This window comes from Phacochoerus africanus, chromosome 8, assembly GCF_016906955.1.
Source record: "Phacochoerus africanus isolate WHEZ1 chromosome 8, ROS_Pafr_v1, whole genome shotgun sequence".
NCBI lineage: Eukaryota > Metazoa > Chordata > Mammalia > Artiodactyla > Suidae > Phacochoerus > Phacochoerus africanus.
Window position 1 is genome coordinate 101,008,010 of NC_062551.1, and position 14,540 is coordinate 101,022,549.

Below are 14,540 nucleotides of genomic sequence, written 5' to 3' on the forward strand. Positions count from 1 at the left end.
CCGAAGAAAAAAGCCGCGGCGCAGGGACTTGTGAGCAGCCCTACCTCTCCTCTGCCCTTGTGCTACTTTTTTCTTCGGGGAAGATTGTGCTGGGGAGACGCGAAAAGGCTCCGGGAGGGACCGGAGGGGGAGGCTCCCGGTGACCCAGGTGAGTGCCTTTCTTCCCCCCGCCCCATTTCTCTTCGCAGCAGGGCGCAGGCCCGGATGCCGGCTCGCCCGGTGGGTAGGGGCCGGGGCGCGGGCGCCTGCCCTTGGCTCGAGGTCGAGTAGGGAGAATGCGAGGGGCGAGGCTGGCCCACTGGGGGTTGTCTGCCCCGGCCCGCCTGGAATCCACAGGGACTCCTCATGGGCACCCGCGGCAAGGGAGGGACGGAGAAGGGCTTTAAGGTAGCCGGAGGTCTGGCACCCTGGTTGCAGCGGGCGGGGATCACCCCAGTGCGCGCGGTTCCGGACCCGCAGCGGGAGCCGGGCTCAGCCCCTCTGCGAACCCCCGGAGTGAGCGCGCCGGGCCGGGCGAGCCCAGAAATCTTCAGTCCCCGCGAGCCCTGGGCACCAGAGGACGTCATCCCTCTCGGCCCCGCAACTCCTCCTCCACCTCTCTCGCCTCCACCCCTCCGCGCTCACGGCGTAGCCTATTCGGAGATTCCATGCCTTGGCCAACGCGCGGAATGGTTGCTGCTGTCACTCCCCTCCCTGCCCTTGCCGGAGCTGCAGCGCCCGGCGGTCCGGCTTCCCGGCCCCGGACGCCTGGCTGTTGGCAAGAGGCGAGTGGAGCGGGCCAGTTCTCTGCGCGGAGGGCGAAGAGGGGCGCGGGCTCGCTCTTCAGTGCTCCCTCTACCATCCCCGCCCCCTGCAGTTTAAACCGCCTCCCAGGGGAGCGGAATCTCAGAAGCCAGACCTTGCTGGCTATGGGAAATTGGGGGCCTTCTAGGATGTTGCAAACCTCGGAGGAGAGGCGAGAGCCTCTGCTTCCATCTCCATCTGGCCGTTTCAGCCCCTGCAGTAAAGTGGACAGTGTCTCTGACCTCCGCGTCCCGGCTCGCGGCATGGGGCTGCTGGCGTCGCTGAGTGAGTGTGTGTGTGTGTGTGTGCGCGCGCGCGTGTGTGCTCTGCCTGAGGCAGAGGCGTAGAAGCCCGCTCCCCAGGCCCGGCGGAGCCACAGGGCCAGCTGCCCCTAGCCACGAGCGGCGAACAGCTGAGTGCCCGCAACTCAGAGCCGCGGGCTCCTCTCCTACGCCCGCTCCAGCTACCAACCCACTGCCCTCCCCCGCACCTAGGGACGTCCCAGGGTGAAAGTCATCTGGCCGGAGGGTGTGGGTTCGAGGCGCTCCCAAGGCGAATGAGGCAGGTTTCCAAAATCCAGAGGAGCGCCCCTCGCCGAGCATGAGCATTTCATCTTCCAGCGGCTCGGCTGAAAGGACCCGGGTTAGAGGCAGGCGGAGGTGAGGCCGCGCTCCAGGGAGGGCGCCGTGTCCCTCGGGAAGCCGAAGTTGGGGTCGCAGAGCACTCGGACTCCCTTTGGCGCGTTCTGCTTGGAAGCGGAGGAATGAGGGGCAGGCGGAGGGCGCGCTGCGCGTTTGGCCGGGTGGCTGGGGACCAGCTTTGGAAGGGTTCCCCGGCCCGGGAGAGTCGGAGAGCTCAGCGCAGGTGTGGAAGGGCAAGTCTTGGCTGCGGCGGGCTGGGGGGCGCCGGACTTGTGCAGGAAGTTGAGGTCCGGGTTCGCGCCGCGTGGTGGCAGCCCTCGAGGCCGCTGCGGATTTCCAGAGCAGCAGCCACGCGGAGCGTTCAGCCGCCCCCTCGGCCCACCCGCGGTGGGTTTCGCTTTTCGTTCTGCCGAAGTGAAGCCTCTGCGCGGGCCAAGCCCAGGGTCCTGGGGGGCGAAATCTTCCAGAGATCGAGGGCGGTGTCCAAAAGATGTGGAAAGATAGAACTAGGGATCTGGCTGGTTGCGCCCTGGAGCGCCAAAGATCCCCGAGACAAGGCGAGGCTGATTGAGGCCAGAGGTCCGGCTCCCGGCCCTTGGCGCCGCTTTCCCGAGAGGAGCGAGGCTTCCAACCAACAACCTGGGTCCCCAGCCTAGGTTCGCGGACAGATCCTGTGTCGTCCCCCGCGAAATACATCGGATTAAGACTGGGCGGTGAGAGGGCTGGAATCCACGAAACCAGTGAGAGTAGGAACGACTGTAAATCCCAAATCTGATTCCGGTTTAAATCTAAATTCCATTTGATTAGAAGCAGACTCTAATCTGGTAGTGCAGGGTCCGGGTGCATTTCTCCTAATGCTGGTTACTGAAGGGCTGGGGCCAGGTTTGTCCTTCCCGAGCTGGAATTGAGCCACGGATGGAGGTAGGGAGGAGCAGGGATTTGAGTGCACAGCGCTTTATGTTCAATTTACCAAGGGGAAGCTTTCAAGTTCAAGTTAGTTTGCAGATGACCTTGCAGACCTTCTTTCCTTTCTCTTATCTGCCACAGGCATTTCCTTGCTGAATCAGTTGCATTCAGACTTTAAGTGACACCAAGGGGTTAAAAATCCTCTCCTATAACACTAGTTTCCAAGTAGGAGTTTTGAATAGGGTTCCTAGAACATTGCCTGTTCTGAGGAGCAGGGAGATAAAACTGAAATTTTATAACTGTGTGACCTCTCATGCCCTTAGTGGAAGAATCCTCCTGAGTGGCATGTAAGTTGCTGAAAGCAGGGCTCTGTCTCTCTCATCCTTTTCTCCCCAGGGCCTGCTAGATAGCAGAAGTTCAACAAACGTCTCTAGACTGTACATTGTTTACATATATGTATAAGTATATATAAACTACATATATGTATAAACTGTTCGGGATTGGTGAAATGGCTTTAAGAATGCACTTATGATGGAAGGAAATTTAAAAATAACAGAATCACAGCTGTATATTTCAGAACCCTCTGTGGTTCTGTCCCTTTTTATTTTTATTTTTTTAAATTTATTTATTTATTTTGCTTTTTAGGGCCTCACTCGTGGCATATAGAGGTTCCCAGGCCAGGGTCTAATTGGAGCTGTAACTGCCGGCCTACACCACAGCTTCAGCAACGCCAGATCTTAGCCGCATCTGCGACCTACACCACAGCTCATGGCAACACTGGATCCTTAACCCACTGAGCAAGGCCAGGGATCAAATCCACAACCTCATGGTTCCTAGATAGATTTGTTTCCGCTGAGCCATGGTGGGAACTCCGTCCAAGGGTTCTACCCCTTTTAGATGAATTCATTACTCAAATGTGGGGAACTCAAGGTTGACCATGAGAAGGCCTCCACCCATAGGTGCTAGTTGGTGAGCCAAAAAGGACACATGATTTTGGTTCTGCTGTATAGACATGTGAGAAAGTTAAGGATTTCAGCGCTTTGAATGGCAGAAGCTAGGACCCCTTGACTGAACGTGGTTCTGTGGTTTGGATTTGGAGGAGGCGGAGGATAACTATATATGACTAATAAGAACTTTCTTGAACCTCAGCCAGCATATCTGTTCCTTCTGGTGCCACCTCCTGGGCTCTAACACTCAGCCTTCCCTCTCCCCGATAGGCCCACCATTCTTTTATTTAAGAGTGGTCTCACGAAATTCCCGTCGTGGCTCAGTGGTTAATGAATCCGACTAGCAACCATGAGGCTACAGGTTCAATCTCTGGCCTTGCTCAGTGGGTTAAGGATCCAGCATTGCCATGAACTATGGTGTAGGTCACAGATGCAGCTCGGATCTCACTTGGCTGTGGCTGTGGCATAGGCCAGTGGCTACAGCTCCCATTAGACCCCTAGCCTGGGAATCTCCATATGCTGCAGGTTCGGCCTTAGAAAAGACAAAAAAAAAAAGTGGTCTCCAAGCCTCTTTCTTCTCTTCTTGAAGCCTAGGATTCTTCATGCTTCTCCCAACCTGGCCTTGCCAGCGCTGCTTGCATCACACGGGATATTAACACACTATCTCGGTGGGCTGGGGGAGGTGTAAAAACTCAAGTTGGGAATGACTTCTGTTGGATTAAGTCAGTCTTCTGTGGATAGTTCATTAAAAAGACCTAGGAAGCAGGATGAGTCATAGTCCACTCCGGGCAGCCACTTCCCCGTCTGGAAGGAGAATAATCATTTTCACCTGCCACACGGCGAGAATCCATTTATGACTCTGGGGTTCTCGAAGTGCCTCCAAAGGAGGGTGTGAGAGCGGGCACATGGAATACAGAATTTTCCAATTCAGAACCAGTTAGCCAGGAACAGCAAGACCCACAATTGGTCAGAAAATATGACTTTCCATGGAGCGCTGCTAAAGGGCCTGGAGATTTGAAAAGCTATTGACCCGTGATCTTTATAGTAAAAATAAGAGAAATAGAAATGGCTGTTAGAAAGTTTCTGATCTGTTACGTTGTCAGGGAGTCCATGAAATGGCAATAGAGAAGTCAAAGCAGCCACTGAATTGCTGCAGAGGCCAAAATCACAGTGTTCTGATGAGAACTGAGTAGCACCTGAGGTTTTTATTTGGCCGTCGTTGGTGTCCTGCTGACTTGGGCTGTACAAAGCTGGTCTGCTAGATGGGCCATGTGAAGGGCCCCTGGCTACATAGCCCAAAGGCTGGTATCTTGGTGGGATTGTGGACAGAATTTGAGACCCTGGAGCTAAAGGGACAATATCCTGGAATCCCCAGCAGCGAGAGAGTGGGCAGCTAACTAGGATAAGAGCAGTGATGGGCAAGGGAAGGGCGCAGAATGTAATTGGGGCCAATTAGGAAGATTTCAGTCAAGTGGAATGAACCCCAGCTCTGAACTGGAGAAATGATAGGAATGGGCGAAGGAATGCATGGTAGTACTGACACTGGGAACTTGGGAACAGGAGGAGGAGAGAGCTGTCAGGTCTCAGTAGAGCAGGAAAACAAGGGCAGAAATCAGAACGCAGCATCCTCATTGCTGCTCCAGCTCATTGTGTAATGGCTCTGAAACTCAGTGTCCCCATCAGTAAAATGGGGATAAGAAATGTTTCCTGGTGAGCATCAGTGACTTGCAAACACCTCACATCTGGTCTGGCTTGTAGGTTAGCTTTCCTATAGCAGCAAGCTCCCGGTTTTCTAGACCCAGGAGTGCAGGTTGGCTGGATAAATTATTACGAGGTCTTTCTCTTCAGCCTCCATTAGGCATCTAGTCTCATGTTTCCAATGGACAAGTAGATATTTTCACCCAGCTGTTCCACAGGCACCGCAGATGACTCTGTTTAAAAATTTCATTCATCGACTTCACACGTTCCTCCCTTGTGCCAGTCCCTGTCCTAAGTGGCCAGGCAGGAAGCCTGATCTGCATTTTTAAAGAATCTTCCTCTTCTCGCACTGCCCACCACCCCCCTCCAGTGGACAGACCCCGCAGCAAGGTCAGTGCTTGTGTGGTGACTCCCACTGTCCTTCCCCAGGCTCTTGTCACCTCCTGCTTGGACCACTGTGGTCATCATCCCAGCCACTCTTATCCCATCCTGCTATTGTGGACTTCTAGCTCCATCCTTTTGCCATTGAATTTGATTATAATCACGCCCTGTCTCCAAACTCAGGTCTCTCTTATTTTCCAAAGGATAGGATCTCATTCCTTTTGATCTGGTTTTTAGCCCCATGCTTACTCTCCTGTACCTGCGTGAACAGTGTTATCTCCCACTGGCCCCAGCAGGAAACACAGGGCACCTGTCACTGTTTTGGATGCACACCTTTAGGTTTTAATTCCCTGTCCTTTGTTCATTCATTTCCTTCAAACGAAATGCCCATCCTCACTGTATCTTCATCTTGAAATCGTTTTTCAAGGCCCAACTCACATACCACGTCCCTTCTAGGGTTTTCCTCCATTGTGCTCAGAAGTTCTTCCTCCCCATCTCTCGGCAGGTCTTTGCTTTTTCCTCTCACGTGGCCCGCACCAGGTCTTTGTTCTGTAGTGTGGTCCTGTTGATGGAGATGTTATCCATCTTTGAATTCATCACTGAGTGGTACCCAGAGTGGAGACTCCGTCATCTTTCATTGAGTGAATGATTGTGCCCTGATGCCTGGGAAGGGCGATGCCCAAGGAGAAGGATGGTCCAAACCCAAGTTAAGTTGGTAGGTGGAAGAAGCAGCCAGCCCTTGATCGGGTCTTTATAGACAAAGTGGAAAAGAAGCAATTACCTGGAAGCGTCACAAGCCACCCTCTGCCTCCTTTTGTCTAATTACATTAATAGCTTACGCTTTGGTAGCTGGAGGAATCTGTATAATTATTAACATTCTTCATTGGAGAAATGAGCTTCTAGTCATGTGAGGTGGATAGAGCTTTCCAGAATAGACTAGAATGTGGGGAAGCCAAGCTGACAGTGAGACAGTGACTGGGCTAAAAGAAACCTGAGGTATCGCAGGCGGGGTGTCCATAAATGCTGAACGCATCCAGAAAGATGGGTGAATTCTTGGTCAGATCTAGAATTCCTTTCAGAATGCTTTTCATGGATTCCCGTCGTGGCCCAGTGGTTAACGAATCCGACTGGGAACCATGAGGTTGTGGGTTCAGTCCCTGCCCTTGCTCAGTGGGTTAACGATCCGGCGTTGCCTTGAGCTGTGGTGTAGGTTGCAGATGCGGCTCGGATCCTGCGTTGCTGTGGCTCTGGCGTAGGCTGGCGGCTACAGCTCCAATTGGACCCCTAGCCTGGGAACCTCCATATGCCAAGGGAGTGGCCCAAAGAAATAGCAAAAAAAAAAAAATGCTTTTCATCTGCTTCTTGTCATGGCTCCTTGATTTACAAAATATGTCTACTGTATTACCCAAATATATAATCATGCATGTGCTCATTAGCGTGGGTCGTCCTTTTAATGTTTCTGATGGAGAAGAATGAAAAGACTAAGCCGATCCTCTTGTATGTACAAGCTGTTTGAGGACAGGTGGAAAAACCAATTATTATCAAAAGCTTGCCAGCATCCCTGTTCCAGCAAGAGAAATGCTTCCAGTCTGAAGTATACAAGCCTTCAAATCTGAGAAGATAAAGCCATCCTCTTCACATAAACAGCCCACTGTACCCGAGGAATGAACAAGCCAGGAAAATAGGGCACAATCGGGTGCTGAAGCTTTGAACAGTTTGGAATGAGACACTTCATTATGTAATGTTGGTCTTACACTCTCAGACCTCTTCTGGAATCTGAGAAATTGGATGATCTAAGTGATCAAGAGCTGTGGTATCTTTGCAAAAGCAGTTGTGACACACGGTGTTTATAGAAGTTACACAAATATATCATGAAATGGAAAAGATCTCAGGCAACCACTCTGCACAAGTATTTGGCCACATGTGTGATTCCTATGCAGGACCCTGTTTCAAATTGGCTAATGGAAATGATCGCATTCCCTCTATCACAGAGAAAGTGAAAAAAACGAAACTGTGTAAGTGAGACTCAACATTTTAATTACTAGTCTGATTGTTTTTGAACATTTTTTGTTGAACTCTTGTTGATTTACAAGGTTGTGTTAATTTTTGCCGTACATCAAAGTGGTTCAGGTTGAGGTGTATATATCCTCTTTTTATTTATTTATTTATTATGTATTTATTTATTTTGCCTTTTCTAGGGCCGCTCCCTCAGCATATGGAGGTTCCCAAGCTAGGGGTCAAATCGGAGCTGTAGCCACCGGCCTGCGCCAGAGCCACAGCAACTCGGGATCTGAGCCACGTCTGCAACCTACACCACAGTTCATGGCAACGCTGGGTCCTTAACCCACTGAGCAAGGCCAGGGATCGAACCCGCAACCTCATGGTTCCTAGTCGGATTCGTTAACCACTGAGCCGTGAGGGGAACTCCTGTACCCTCTTTTTAAATATTCTTTTCCATTTGATAGTTTTTTTTTAAATCGGCATTTTGCCATACAGATCCCTCCCTCTCTGTAACCTCTTTGATATAAAAGCCTATGTGAAAGATTCACAAGAACTCATTCATTACAAGCAAATCTTTAATCAGAGACTCATATTCACCTTTCAAAAGAGAACTTATTTTTTTCCTCAATGGCCACAAAATTCTGCAGAGCCACACCCTCAAACCAGAAGCAAAGACCATTTGGATAAGCTTTAAAGTAGACTGATTTGACACCTTTGCATTACACCTAAAATAGGTTTTTTTGTTTGTTTGTTTGTTTTTGAACTTTCAAAGCCCTTTTTAGTTTGGGTTGTGAATGAGATAATATCCATACAAATTGAGAATGTTAAAAAAGATGTAGCCTGCAAACCCTAAAGAGCAGAATCCACATGCAGCTAAGACATAAAATGAGCAGGAGCACCTGGCTGTTCTGTTCAGTCTGCATCCTGCTGTGTAAGGAATTTACAGAAGTACCTTTTGGGGCAAAGACTAACACAAAGGTTTTTCGTGGGCGGATGCTGGAGTGGAGCTATGTACAAGCTGCCACACTTCACCTGTTTTCCCTCTGTATCTCAGTGTTTCATGATCATGCCAATTCCTCAAACACACTTTCCTCAAAGTCTTAACAATGACTTTCACTGTGGATCCTTAGAAATTCTTTAAATAATGTCATTTTTAGAAAGCGTTCTCTCTACCTTCACCCACCTCCCATGCTCCTGTGAACTCAGCTTCCACCCCCACCTAGACACACACATCAGTCTCTCTGTTGTCTTTTTTTCCGGATTCCCTTGGAAGTGGATCCTGAGGTCAGGATTTTGGTGCCAGTGGGGGACACTCAGCTACCCTCCAGTGCCAGTTCTAGCAGCTTCTAGCTAAATGTCCAGGGACACACCTAAGTGTTCTGAGTCAAGGTCTCTTCTGCCAACCTAGCCTAGTAACACCCCGCTAGCAGAGTTGTTGTAAGAACTAGAAAATACACTTACAGATGTCTTAGCCCATTGCCCAAACAAGCGTACCCATTCCTTTGCATTATATGATGAATACTTCAATGAAAATCCATATTTAACCAATCAACTTATACTCTCAATATGTATATTTCAAGCTTTTGGTCTTGACTCTATTTTTTAATCATTAAAAAAATAAACTCAGGAGTTCCCTGGTGATCTAGTGGTTAGGATTCAGCACTTTCACTGTGGCCTGGGTTCAGTCTTTGGTCTGGGAACTGAGATTCCACTTCAAGGCACTGCATGCCACAGCCAAAGCAAAACAAAACTGTATTCCTGGGTATGTTTAAATGTAATTTTCTTTTAGTCACTTTTCAACTTAAAAAGTAACGAAAGTAAAATGCAATTAGGAAAATAAACCTGATAATCCCACCACAAAATGTTTCTCCCCCATTTTTTTTTTTTGTCTTTTTAGGGCCGCACCCATGGCATATGAAGGTTCCCAGGCTAGGGGTCTAATCGGAGCTGTAGCCGCCAGCCTACACCACAGCCTCAGCCACGTGGGATCCGAGCCGTGTCTGTGACCTACACCACAGCTCACGGCAACTCTGGATCCTTAACCCTCTGAGCAAGGCCAGGGATCGAACCCGCAACCTCATGGTTCCCAGTTGGATTCGTTAGCCACTGAGCCATGATGGGGACTCCTGTTTCTGCATTTTAAAATCAAAAAGAAATGATTGTTTTGTGATCTACCCCCTCTATGTCTGCATCATGCAAGCTGGAAAAATAATGAGTGTCATAGACATTTATCTCTGTGTGCACTAAAATAACTCATGACAAATTCATTTAGGCTCCTTGATCTTGAAGTGATCCACATTGATCCTTTAATTACCAAGATAATTAGGTAAAACTGCTGCACTTCATTTTTTTAAATGGACACAGCTGATTTGTTTTTTGGAAGAGTAGTTTCATTTACACTGGATACAAGAGCAACCCTTGTTTCCAGGCCAAACAGCTTCATAACTGTAATGCAACCACCACCTGTAATCATGGCAATTTGAAACGGAGTCAGATTTCTCCTAACCTTAGGAATCCCTAAGGTTCTCTCCCTTGCTTACAAACAAACTCCCCTGCGTACCGCCCGCACCCCTCCATTTTCACTTGGGCTGGTTCTGGCCACCATGTAATGTTTAACCTCAAAGATCCTAAGTGCACCTGAACCCAACAGGGAATCACCCTTGTTGCCAGCAGGTGACATGTTTTCCTGAGGTCTGGATCGGCTGCAGATTCTGGATCACGGCTCAGCTGGCTGTGTTATCCTCGTGGCCCAGTGAGATCCAGCGTTCATCCCCTTGGAGACACCACCACACAACAGTGCCACTTGGTGGGTTCTGTGATTGAGGTGAAGTGGCTCTGTCACTTGGGACCCAGATGTGAGCATCTGGGTGTTAGGTTGGAGATGGAGCCAAGCATTCTCTGTATCATACCCCAAGTCTGTGACAGCTGTCATGTTTTCATATAAAATCCCTGGCACATAGTAAGTGCTTGAACAAGTGTATCCAACTAGTAAGCTTATGAAATCTTGGAATTTGTCACATAGGCAATAGAGACCCATGGAAGAGTTTAAGCAATAGAGTAGTATGAGGAGGTTGGCTATGGGTAGAATAAGTTGGATGGCATAAGGGAGCAAGAAGCTAGATGGGCAGCTTAGGTAGATTTTGCACCTTGCACCGCAGCCCACACTGACCATGGACCTTTATTCTCTTCTCCTTTGACCTGGGTTCTTTCCCAGGAGGCGGCTTAATTTTTAACGAAGGCTAAAAATCTAGAGATCTCATTCTTTATTAGTATTAAAGAATAGTTGATTTACAGTGTGGTACCAATTTCGGCTGTACATCAAAGTGACCCAGCTGTACATCTGTATTCCTTCTTCGCGATCCCATTCTTAAAAGGTTGGCTGGCTTAGATATTTTCTCTCACAAAATGGATCAATCCTGGAGAAGATTCTCGTGTGCCATGGTCATCCACACTGTCTTTTAAAGGATGAGTAACTTGTGCTATTCTTGGCTATTTGCTTCCTTTGAAAAACACATTAAAGATGGGAATGAATTAGGTCATGCAACAGTGAGTAATGCTTCTTAAGTGTACGCGTAACACGGTTGTCAAACCTTTTCACTAAATGAAAGAGTATGGTGATGTTTTGTTTTGTGTCTTGTACTTCTAATGTAGGAATACACCTTTATCTTTCCAGTTATGTCACCTAATATTTGTCATAAGGGTAGCTTTGCTCTCCCCTAGATACGGTGATAGGATAACTAAGTGTGTTTCAAGAAAAATAAGCAGGGATGTAATTTTCCAGGTTGTGGCTTCACCAGCATTTAAGTTCCCTAGATGACAATTTATTCATCTTTATGATGGAGTTGGGGCTGCTTCAGCTTTCAAATCCACAATCCTGAAGCATCATCATAGATTAAAAACCTTTTGTTTTTTGTCTTTTTTTTTGTGGGGTTGCACCTGCAGCATATGGAGGTTCCCAGGCTAAGGGTTGAATTGGAACTGCAGCTGCCAGCCTACACCACAGCCACAGCAATTTGGGATCCACACTGCAGCTCATGGCAATGCCAGATCCCCACCCACTGAGCAAACCAAGGATCAAACCCGAATCCTCATGGATACTAGTCAGAAGCATTTCTACTGAGCTATGATGGGAACTTCCCTTTTGTTTTTTAAACATGGTAACATCATGTAAACCTCACAAAAGGTTTTACACATCAGTATTATTGAAACACCATTTTGGCACAAGGAAATGAAAATAATCACTTTGCATAGGGTCCGCTATAGAAAAATACTAAATTTGCTGTATAGTAGGAATGAACACAACATTGTAAACCAACTATATACTTCAACAAAATAAATTAAAAATAAAACCAAAATGAAAGAATTATTTAATAATAATAATAGTAATATTATTATTATTAGAGACACAGGATAGTTTCTGTGCTCTGTGTAGAATTTATGACATTAATTGATGACATTAGCCTGATGCCAGTAATGTGTTGTTTTTCAGAACTGGCTCAGCGCTTTCACTGTTTAACCATGTTACCCAGAATTTCATTTTATTTTCCTCTTCTTTCACCTCTCCTCCTAGATTTGGATGATCTCAAGAGATCTTTGGGGTAATCTTTACAAAGCCTAGCAAGATGATTTTTTAGTGCAGTTTTCATGAAAACTTATTGAAACACAGGCTAAAATCTAGCATATCTTTTAAGGTGCTCTCTCCTGGACTCCATTTGGCAGAAGAAAATGGAGTGTTGGTTACATCTAACTGGCTGTCAGTCTAGTGGAAGAGAGAGGTCCCCTGGGCAGAGCTGGAATGTGGCAAGTGGCTTTAGCAGTGAGCTGCTTGTATGATGCTTCAAAGAACAGCTAGGCTGGAAGACCCATGGTTTTCAATGGGTGGGCAGTTCCCTTATTGCCTGGAGAAGAGCTGATCTGGGAAAAAGTGTCCGACCCATAAAATTATTGCTCCGACCAAAAGTATAATATTAATCAGGTCGAGGAAGAGAGTTGAGGATAGAAAAAACAAAACAAGGAAAATAACCATGTCCTCATCCATCACTGTCTTGGATGCAGATGAAAGCACGTACTGGATGTCAGGGACTCAATAGAGCAAGTTGCATCGTCTCATAGGAAATAGTCAAATAACTGTGCTCTTCCTCTTTCTCTGCCCATTGCCTCTCAACATCACCCTAAAACTCATCTCAGAAACAACAAACAAACCAAAATGCTTTTTTCTTCCAGTTTTATTGAGATATAATTGGGACACCTGGCACTATATATGTTTAAGGTGTGTAGCATAATGATTTGACTTATAAACCACATAAAATGATGGCCACAATTCGTTTAGTGAACATCCATTGTCTCATGTAGATCCAAAAGAAAAGAAAAGAAAAAGGTTTTCGTCTTTGTAATGAGAATGCTCAGGATTTACTCCCTTAACTGTCCTCTATGATGTACAGCACTGTTAATTATGTTTTTCATGTGGTACATTTTATCCTAATACTTTTTTCATAACTCTGATCCTTTTGCCCACCTTCCAACCCCCTCTCCCTCTACCTCCAGCTCAGGTCACCACACATCTGATCTCTTTTGTCTAAGTCTGTTTGTTTTTGAGGGATAGTTAGCCTACAACTCCATGTTTGTTCCTGGCCCACCGTGATTCATATTTCTATACATTAGAAAATGATGGTAAGTCTGGTTACCATCTGCCACCAGACAAAGATATTACATAGTTATTGGCTATATTCCCCATGCTCTCCATTTTGCCCCTGTGGCTCATTTATTTTTCAACTGGAAGTTTCTACCTCTTAATCCCTGAACTCTCTTGATAGCCAAGACCCAATTTTTGTGGGACTGTCCTTTTCCATACAGCACATAGTAGGTGTTCAGTAAACGGAAAGAATCATGGTGACTTGATTTAGCAATGTGAAGCAAGATGGAAACCAGAGCCCATCTGTTCGTGTATTTTTAAAAAAGTTTAAGTGGCTGAGTTCATTAGGGTAACAGTTAAAGACCTCTGCCTCTGTGACACCTCTCCCCTGTGACTTCAAGGGCTTTGAATTTCCCTTGACACCCAGCGATCAGAGAGCTGTGAGCATGTGTCTTCCACCTGGGCATTCTTCTCTTGACCATCTGGTGGTTTCCCAGCTGTAGTGGATGATGGGCTGAAGTGGTCCCGCACGGGGTTGCTTGCTGGACATTCCTGGTGTGGTTCTTCCTCACTTGGTGTTGACTCTTCTCTGTTCTCAAAGAGACACGCCGAATTCAGAAATTTGCTTTTTTGGCATTGACCTGTTAAAGTATCCTCTTGCGCATAATGCGGAAGCCGGCATCAAAGATGTGGGCAGGGCCAGGTCAGCGACCTCTGAACACCCTGAGGCCTTTTATTTTTCAGCTGCACTCAAGGCAGGTGAGAAGCCCGGCTTCAGGAATCCTGCGCCCTTTGAAACAGGTTGAGCAATGTTGCCCACTGAGCCCTCCCTTGTTTTGAATCCCTGATCTTCCTTCAAATGGTTACATCTCCCCCCATAAGAAATGCCTGCAAACCTTTGGCAAGTTTTGGCGCTCCTTTTCTGTGTTATTTTTCAAAGCAGAAGACAAGCAATGATCAAAGAGAAGTTTAATAGCTGTTGTGTATTTTGTTCATAAGAGCATGGAAATGCTTCTTTTCTTCAGCCTCTGGCTTTTCCGGTCCTCGGGGGTGAAAAGATGAGATTGATAAAAGGCAGAGGCCTATTTTATGAAGATAGGCATTCCCCATTTTACAGATGAATCATTTTTCCAAAAATGCGTTTGTTCAGTATTTGTTTGAAATTTTGAATTCTTTGCCCGGAGAGAAGATGTTGAAAATTATGGTTAGGTTTCCAGGCTGGTCGAAACAACTATACTCAATCTATATCATGAGCAAATTTTGAAACTATTAGTGCTGTTGGTGGGACTCAGAACAGGAAGCCAGTGGTGCCTCATGGCGTGGGTAGCCTAAGCACATAAAGCATCCTCTATAGCATCTTTTCCTGTATCCTTCATCCATCTTTTTCTGGCCTCTAATATCCACATACCATCCTGAGTCACACTTCTATGCGTGTGGCTAGGTTTCTTCCCAAACTATATACTTGGTTCCATATTTATTGCCTTCTCTCTTTCTCAAGTAAAAAACTCCCATTTTCTTAATTCTGCTGACCTAACCTGGTAATAGTAGGAA